The sequence below is a fragment of the Triticum dicoccoides genome, chromosome 3B, assembly GCF_002162155.2.
Source record: "Triticum dicoccoides isolate Atlit2015 ecotype Zavitan chromosome 3B, WEW_v2.0, whole genome shotgun sequence".
Lineage (NCBI taxonomy): Eukaryota > Viridiplantae > Streptophyta > Magnoliopsida > Poales > Poaceae > Triticum > Triticum dicoccoides.
In genome coordinates, this window is record NC_041385.1 from 251,144,788 (window position 1) to 251,154,559 (window position 9,772).

Sequence of the window (9,772 nt, forward strand, 5' to 3'; positions counted from 1 at the left end):
GGATTTTTTATTACTTAGACGAGTACTAGACTGCAGCTAAGCCTCCGAGTGAGAGGCAGACTCACCACTCGGCAGGATTTTTTATTACTTAGGCGAGTAATGGACTGCAGCTAAGCCTCCAATTAGAGGCAGACTCACCACTCGACAGGATTTTTTATTACTTATGCGAGTAATGGACTGCAGCTAAGCCTCCGAGTGAGAGGTAGACTCACCACTCGGCAGGATTTTTATTACTTAGGCGAAATGGATTCACAGCTAAGCCCCCGAGTGAGAGACAGACTCACCACTCGGCAGGATTTTTTTAAAACATGTAAAAAATGAACAACAATCAATCGGAAGACTGTAAAATCATGTCTCTTGATAATCAAACTAAAAGGTGCTTTTTATTACATCTCACCAGTCTAAACACGTAAGAGTAAAAAGGGCGGAGCAGTTCCGCATTCCAAGCCCGTGGCTCATCTTTATTGTGCTCGACGTTGAAGAGACGATACGCTCCATCGTGGAGCACCTTGGTGACGACGAAAGGGCCTTCCCAAGCAGGAGCAAGCTTGTGTGGTCTCTGCTGGTCCACTCTAAGAACTAGGTCTCCTTCTTGAAATGCTCGACCCCTTATGTTTCTGGCGTGGAATCGACGCAAGTCTTGCTGATAAATGGTCAACCAGATCAAGGCCATCTCTCTTTCTTCTTCTAGGAGATCGACTGCATCTTGCCGAGCCTGCTCTGCTTCCTCTTCTGAGAAGAGTTCGACTCGAGACGCGTTGTGGAGCAAATCACTCGGAAGTACGGCTTCGGCTTCGTAGACTAAGAAGAATGGAGTCCTTTTAGTTGACCGGTTAGGAGTTGCCCTCAATCCCCAAAGTACTGATGGGAGCTCGTCGACCCAAGCCCCTGCTACATGCTTGAGGTCACGCATCAACCGGGGTTTCATTCCTTTGAGAATCAATCCATTTGCCCGCTCGGCCTGCCCATTCGACTGAGGATGAGCGATCGAAGCGTAGTCGACTCTCGTGCCTTGGGAGGCACAAAAGGTTCTGAATTCTTCATAATTGAAGTTCGAGCCATTATCTATGATGATGCTATGTGGGACGCCATATCTGAATATCAGTTCCCTGATGAAACTCACAGCTGTACTTGCTTCAAGGTTTTTAATGGGCTTGACTTCGATCCATTTGGTGAACTTGTCGACTGCCACCAGCACATGAGTAAATCCGCTCCTGCCAGTCCTCATAGGTCCAACCATGTCCAATCCCCAGACGGCAAAAGGCCAGACGAGTGGAATTGTTTTCAGAGCTGACGCAGGTTTATGGGACATGTTGGAGTAAAACTGACAGCCTTCACACTTGTCCACTATTTCCTTAGCCATCTCATTGGCCCGCGACCAGTAAAATCCGGCTCGGTATGCTTTGGCCACGATGGTCCGAGAGGACGCGTGGTGACCATAGGTCCCCGAGTGAATATCATTGAGGATCACTCGGCCTTCTTCTGGCATGATGCACTTCTGGCAGACTCCAGTTGCACTTTCTCTGAACAACTGTCCCTTTATCACAGTAAAGGCCTTAGATCACCGGACGATCTGTCGAGCCTCTTCTTCATCCTCCAGAAGTTCTTTCCTAAGAATGTATGCAATGTACGGCACTGTCCAGTCGGGAGTAATGATCAAAACCTCCATGACCAAGTCGACCACGGCTGGGATTTCGACTTCAGTCGGATCGGTGGCACTCTTGGGCTGTGGCGACTCTTTAGTGAAAGGATCTTCCTAGACTGAAGGTGAATGAATATGTTCCAAGAACACATTGCGGGGAATGGCCTCTCTCTTTGAACCTATCTTTGCCAACTCATCTGCAGCTTGATTTTTCAATCGGGGTATATGGTGAAGCTCCAACCCTTCAAACTTCTTTTCCAGCTTCGTAACAGCATTGCAATAACCAGTCATGGCTGGACTTCTGACATCCCATTCCTTCATCACTTGATTAACCACCAAATCTGAGTCGCCGTATAGCATGAGGCGACGGACGCCGAGTGAAATGGCCATACGCAACCCGTATAAAAGTGCTTCATATTCCGCTTCATTATTGGAGGAATCAAAATGAATCTGGAGAACATAGTTAAGCTTGTCTCCACGGGGGGACACCAATACTACCCCAGCACCCGATCCGTTTAGCATCTTGGAGCCATCAAAGATCATAGTCCAATGTTCCGAGTGAACTTGAGTCGCCAGTTGCTGCTCAATCCACTCGGCAAGGAAATCTGCGATTGCTTGGGACTTGATAGCTTTCTTTGCCTCAAACTTGATATCCAGTGGAAAGAGTTCAATCGCCCATTTTGCCACTCGACCAGTTGCATCTCTGTTATTCAGAATCTCAGACAATGGTGCGTCGCTGGCGACTGTAATAGAGTGATCAGGGAAGTAATGTGCAACCTTCTTCATGGTCATGTATATTCCATAGACAAGCTTCTGATAATGAGGATATCGTTGCTTGGATGGAGTCAAAACTTCAGAGAGATAATAAACTGGGCGTTGAACCTTGTAAGCTTTTCCTTCCTCTACTCGCTTGACCATGAGTACTGTGATGACAACTTGTCCAGTGGCTGCAATATAAAGCAGTAAAGGCTCTTTGCTGATTGGCGCAGCGAGCACCGGCTGGGTGGAAAGCAGGGTTTTGAGTTCTGCAAACGCTGCATCAACTTCCTCAGTCCACTCGAACTTATCAGATTTCTTCATCAGTCGGTAAAGAGGCAAGGCCTTTTCACCGAGACGAGAAATGAATTGACTCAAGGCGGCCAAACAACCAGTCAATTTCTGAACGTCATGCACTCGCACAGGGCGTTTCATTCGGAGGATGGTATCAACTTTTTCTGGATTGGCATCGATCCCTCGTTCGGAAATGAGAAAACCGAGTAACTTTCCTCCTGAAACCCCGAATGTGCACTTTGACGGATTAAGCTTGATATCGTACCTTCTTAGGTTGGCAAAGGTTTCTGCGAGGTCAGTCAATACGTCGGAACCTTTGCGAGACTTGACCATGATGTCATCCATGTATGATTCTACATTCCGACTGATTTGAGTGAGCAAGAACTTCTGAATCATTCTCATGAATGTGGCTCCGGCATTTTTAAGACCGAATGGCATGGTGACATAGCAAAAGCATCCGAATGGGGTGATGAAGGCTGTTTTTATTTCACGGGACCATACACTCGGATCTGATGATACCCGGAATATGCATCTAGAAAAGACAAGAGCTCACACCCCGCAGTCGAGTCAACAATCTGATCGATACGGGGGAGAGGGAAGTATCTTTCGGGCAGGCCCGATTGATATGCTTGAAATCAATGCACATACGAAGTGAATCGTCCTTCTTAGGGACCATGACTACATTGGCAAGCCACTCGAAGTGGTAGATCTCTCGGATGAACTCTGCTACTAGCAGCCGAGGCACTTCTTCGCCAATCGCTTTCCTCTTCTGCACGGTGGACCACCGAAGGTGCTCTTTGATGGGTTTTGCCTTGGGGTCGACACGCAAACGATGCTCAGCCAGTCCTCTGGGTACACCTGGCATGTCAGAGGGTATCCATGCAAAGATGTCCCAGTTCTCACGGAGGAACTGGATGAGCGCTTCTTCCTATTTTTTGTCGAGTGTCATTGATATATGAGTCGGCGCGGCATCGGGATTGGTCGGGTGAATATGAATCGGCTTCATTTCACCAGACAACTGAAATGCAGAATCTATGGCAGGCTTCTTGGCTCGGAGCAAATCACTCGGATCTGCATTCTTCTAATACTCTTGAAGTTCAACAGCTGCCATTTGTGCATCGGCAATTTTGGAACCCTTCTGGAAGCATTCCTCCGCCTTCTGTCGATTGCCAGTAACTGTGATCACACCCTTGGGGCCAGGCATCTTCAACTTGAGGTATACGTAACACGGTCGAGCCATGAAACGTGCGTAAGCAGGCCTCCCCAGAATGGCATGATAAGCACTCTGGAAATCCACGACTTCAAATGTCAACTTTTCTTACGGTAATGCTTGGAATCACCGAAAACCATGTCGAGAGCGATTTGGCCGAGTGATTCGGCTTTCTTTCCGGGGATAACACCATGGAAGCTCATATTGCTCTCGCTAAGCTTGGACATCGGGATGCCCATCCCCTTCAAGGTTTCATCACAAAGGATATTCAGACCGCTACCACCGTCCATCAGCACTTTAGTCAGTCGAGTGCCTCCAACCACTGGGTCGACCATCAGTGCTTGCCTCCCGGGGGTGGCTACACGAGTAGGATGGTCTGACTGGTCGAATGTGATGGCTGTCTGGGACCATTTCAGGTACGTGGTCGTTGTCGCCGGAGCAACCATATTCACCTCTCTGTTGATAACCTTCAACCGACTCTTGCTCTCAACATCAGCAAAAATCATGAGAGTGGAATTGACTTTGGGATAACCATCGTCTTCCTCATCATCCTCATCTTTGTCTGACTCTTTCTCCTTCTCATTGGGCTGTTTCTCTCAGAACTGCTGGATCGGGAGTCGACATTGTCGAGTGGTATGCTTCGGGTAAATCAGATTACCTTCTTCATCTTTCTTTGTGTGGATGTGACATGGCAAATCTAGCACATCATTTCCTTCTTGATCCTTTACCTTCTTTGGGGGCCAGGGTCCCTTAGGTTTTAGCTTAAACTTTCCTTGAGCCACTGCTGCAATCTCATCGGGTGTCGCTGGCTCGGTGAGGGAGTCCTGGATTAGGGGGTATCCGGACAGCCGGACTGTGTACAACGTCCGGACTATTGAAGCGTGAAGATACAAGACTCAAGACTTCGACCCGTGTCTGGATGGGACTTTTCTTGGCGTAGAAGGCAAGCTTGGCGATCCGGATATTGTGTTTCCTTCCTTGTAACCAACTCCATGTAAACCCTAGCCCTCTCCGGTGTCTATATAAACCGGAGAGGTTGGTCCTTAGAAGGCCGATCACAATTACAATCATACCATCATAGGCTAGCTCTTAGGGTTTAGCCTCTACGATCTCGTGGTAGATCTACTCTTGTATTACCCATATCATCAATATTAATCAAGCAGGAAGTAGGGTTTTACCTCCATCGAGAGGGCCCGAACCTGGGTAAACATCTGTGTCCCTTGCTTCCTGTTACCATCAGCCTTGACGCATAGATCGGGACCCCCTACCCGAGATCCGCCGGTTTTGACACCGACATTGGTGCTTTCATTGAGAGTTCCTCTGTGTCGTCGCAACAGGGCTCGATGGCTCCTTCAATCATCATCAACGACGCTGTCCAGGGCGAGATTTTCCTCCCCGAATAGATCTTTGTGTTCGGCGGCTTCGCACTGCGAGCCAATTCGCTTGGCCACCTGGAGCAGATCGATAGCTATGCCCCCGGCCACCAGGTCAGGTTCGGAAACTTGAACTACACAGCGGGTATTCGCGGAGACTTGATCTTCGACGGATTCGGGCCGGCGCCAGGAACGCCGAACAATCACGATGAGCACGTCTTAGACTACTGTCAGACGATGCTCGGGATATCACCCCGGCAGAAGCCTCGGATCCAAATCCGGGGCAGGTTGCGTTGCCTAAGGACGGAGGGCTGGACCCCGCCCCGCAGGCCGTACCCTCGTCAGTGGTAGAGCCAAACACAGGCCTCCCTTCTGAGGAAGCCTGTGACTCCGGACCCCCGGATTCATATCCGGATGTAGGTTACAGTCCGCGCGCCCCCGGGCCCGTTGAGCCCGGTTGGGCTCCGGTAATGGAGTTCACTGCGGCGGACGTCTTTCAGCACTCGCCTTTTGGCGACATGCTGAACTTGTTGAAGTCTCTCTCTTTGTCAGGAGACACTGGGCCGAACTATGTCCGGCTCAAGTGGGAAGCAGGCGACGAAGAAATTCGTTGCCCACCCACCACCCACTTCATAGCCACAGTTGATGATTTAACCGACGTGCTTGACTTCGACTCCGAAAGCATCGACGGTATGGACGACGATGCAGGAGAAGACTCAGAATCTATGGGGTACCGGATTCCTGCCCCGTCACATGACATATACATGGTGGATACGCCCAAGGAAGACGAGGTGACAATCCGGAAGACAAAACCCTTGGGCAAAGACCAAAGCGACGGCGCAGACGCCGTTCCAAGTCCAGCAACAGTAAAAACATCAGCAAGAGCGCCAGAAGGATCGATACTCCGGTCAACCCCGAAGGCAACAACGACCATACGGAACCAGCGATGGAGCAGGACGAACCAGGTCACGCCGAACACAGTTCGGAGCAGACGCCCGAAGACAATGATCCAGACGGACGAGTTCATCAAACTGGCCCAGGACAAGAAGACAATCTGGACGATGATGCATTCATAATTCCGGAAGAACGCGTGGAACGAGATAAACTCCACAGAAAGCTTATGGCCACAACAAGAAGTCTAAAGAAGTAGAAGCAACGGCTTAAAGCCACACAGGAAACGCTCAATCACAGATGGAACAAAGTGCTAGACACTGAAGAAAGATATGGCGACGATCGCCATACATAGAGCTACCCAAAACGCAAGCTACTGCCGGAATTCGACGACGAGGCCGTTCCACCAAAGAGTAACACGACCAGGAGACCAGACGCACCACTTCATAATCACAACAAAGCAACTACCGAAGACGTGCACGATTTACATGAGCACCTGGATAAGAAAGCTGGCGCAGCTAGGTCCATCTAGGGATCTAAAGGACACACCCAGGCAGGGGACTATGGTCGTCAAAACAATTATGACAACCAAATACAAGTTTGGAATAGACACTGGACACAACAACAGCCGACAGCATGCCACAGCGCGTCCAGATACAGAGGGGCTACTCACCCCCTGTGCTTTACTGATGAAGTACTGGACCACGAATTCCCACATGGCTTTAAACCTGTGAACATAGAGGCATACGACGGAACGACAGACCCAGGGGTCTGGATCAGGACTTTATCCTACATATACATATGGCTCGCAGGGATGACCTCCATGCCATCAAATACCTTCCCCTCAAACTAAAGGGACCAGCTAGACACTGGTTGAAAAGCCTCCCCGAAAATTCAATTGGGAGTTGGGAGGAACTCGAGGACGCTTTCAGGGCCAATTTTCAAGGGTCTTATGTCCGGCCTCCGGATGCTGACGATTTAAGTCGCATAATCCAACAGCCCGGAGAGTCCGCCCGAAAGCTTTGGAACTGATTCCTCACTAAGAAGAATCAAATCGTTGATTGTCCGGATGCCGAAGCCCTAGCGGCATTCAAACACAACATCCGTGACGAGTGGCTCGCCAGACACCTCGGCCAAGAACATCCAAGGACAATGGCAGCCCTAACAAGCCTTATGACCCTCTTTTGCGCGGGTGAGGATAGCTGGCTAGCCCGTAAAGGCACCAGCGACCCCAACACGTCCGAAATAAGGGATGTCAACGGGAAGCCATGACGTAATAAAAACAAACGTCAAAACAAGGAAGAGGGCCCGGATAACACAGCAGTTAATGCCGGATTCAGGGGCTCTCGACCTAACCAGCAAAATAAGTCATCTAAAGGCAGCAAAGAGGAACCGTCCGGTCTGAACACAGTTCTGGACAGACTGTGCCAAATTCATGGCACCCCCGACAAACCTACAAACCACACGCACAGAGAGTGCTGGGTCTTCAAGCAGGCCGGCAAACTAAACGCCAAACACAAGGGAAGGGAAACACCAAGTGAGGACGAGGATGAACCTTGCCCGCCGAACACTGGGGGACAGAAAAAATTCCCACCAGAGGTTAAAACAGTGAATATGATCCACGCGACTCGCACATCCTTGAGAAGGCACGAACGCGCCCATAAAGACGCGCGCGATATAGAGCCCATCATACCCACACCTAACTACTGGATGTCTTGTCCGATCACCTTTGATCACCCAGACGGCCGAACTAGTATTCGGCGCAAAGGATTAGATGCCTTGGTGCTTGACCCAATAATCAACGGATACCATCTCACCCACATCCTCATGGACGGCGGCAGCAGTCTCAGTTTAATATTGAAAGGATCGATACGGTCGACTAGAGGGGGGGGGGTGAATGGGAGACTACAAATTCTAATCTTTCTTGTAGATTTTAAGGCTTAGCGGATAAAAGAGTTCACTAGATATGCAACTAGGTGAATGCAACCTATATGACAAGTAAGCTCCAAGATAAATATGCTAGGCAACAAACTACTTAGCAAGCCAACAAGCATACAACAACAAGGAATGCTGCGGGAAAGGATTAACCACAAGTGAGACGAGGACGTAGATTTAACCCGAAGTTCACTCTTCCTTGGGGAAGAGCTAATCTCCGTTTGGAGCGGTGCCGGAGCCAAAGCTTGCGGAACGCCACCAAAGGCTCACCGTATTCTCCTTCGAGTCACCCCCAACGGATGAGCCTCGAATCACTCGGGGTTGGTCTTGAAGGCAACCACCACACCTTTACAAACTTCTCCGGAGCACACCACACGCAAGGAAGCTTCCGGAGGAACCTCTAGCCGCCTAGGAGCCCAAGCTCCAAGAGTAACAAGTCAATGGGAAGAAATGTTGCGGGGAACGCGATTTGGTTTGGTTAAGATGTAGATCGGGTCTTGCTCTCCCAATCCCCAAAGTTTCAACAAGTTTGGGTGGAGGGATTGAGAGTATTGAGCAAAAGGGGGTGTAGCAATGGTGGAGCTCAACAAGACATTAGGGTTGGGGGTTGGAGGTGGAAGAAGGGCCTTTATATAGTGTGCAGGGGCTGGTGGGGATTTCTGCCCATTGGACCCCGTGCGCACGGGCTAAGTCAGCCCCGTGCGCACGGGCTAAGTCAGCCCCGTGCGCACGGGGTACTCAGAGACAATCACGCCACCCCGTGCGCACGGGGGTCAAAAGACCCCGTGCGCACGGGGTACCCAGAGAGTTACGCAGTACCCCGTGCGCACGAGGGTCAAAAGACCCCGTGCACACGGGGTACCCAGAGAGTTACGCAGTACCCCGTGCGCACGGGGGTCAACAGACCCCGTGCGCACGGGGTACCCATTAACATTCTGTTGCAACTTTTTGAGTACCACAGCATACACACTAGGCTATTATTAGGTGCTCGGAGAGGGAAGGGTAAGAGAGTAAGGCTCGGTAATGGCATTCCCACACGACATTTATCCACACAAACCCCTCTTAATAGTGCGGTCTTTCCTACGACTCGAAGCAAACCAAAACTAAACCTTCGAAGTGTCGAAAGACAACGCCTTTGTCCTTTTTGAAATGGGGGGGTCGCACATCTCCATCGCGGGCACTTAGAACCAATAACCTGAGATAAACTTTAGCAACCGATATTAGTTCAACTAACCACATTGTCATCACACCAAAATAAAGCATAAGTGCCACTTAGCACTTTCAATCTCCCCCTTTTTGGTGCATTGATGACAACGTGGTTAGAGCATGGCATAGAGGATAAATAGATAGAAAGCCATGGAACAAATAATGATCATGATAGCTCCCCCTATATGGGTGCCCGAAAACAAGAATGCATCTAGAACACCCATAGGAGGTTCGACCAAGATCATTATTGAAAAGTCATGAGATTCAACAAAATAAACCTATAACGGTGCCTAGAACTCATGACACAGTGTGGTGAGCAAATAATGTGAGACCCAATAAGCATAAGAGGATAATGGCAAGGTTCAATAATAAAGCTAGAGTCTCACAACCACACAGACAGAAGGTAAATAAGAGTATCTCAAGCCAACTAAAACCAACCAACAGCGAGAAACACGAGGCTTGAGA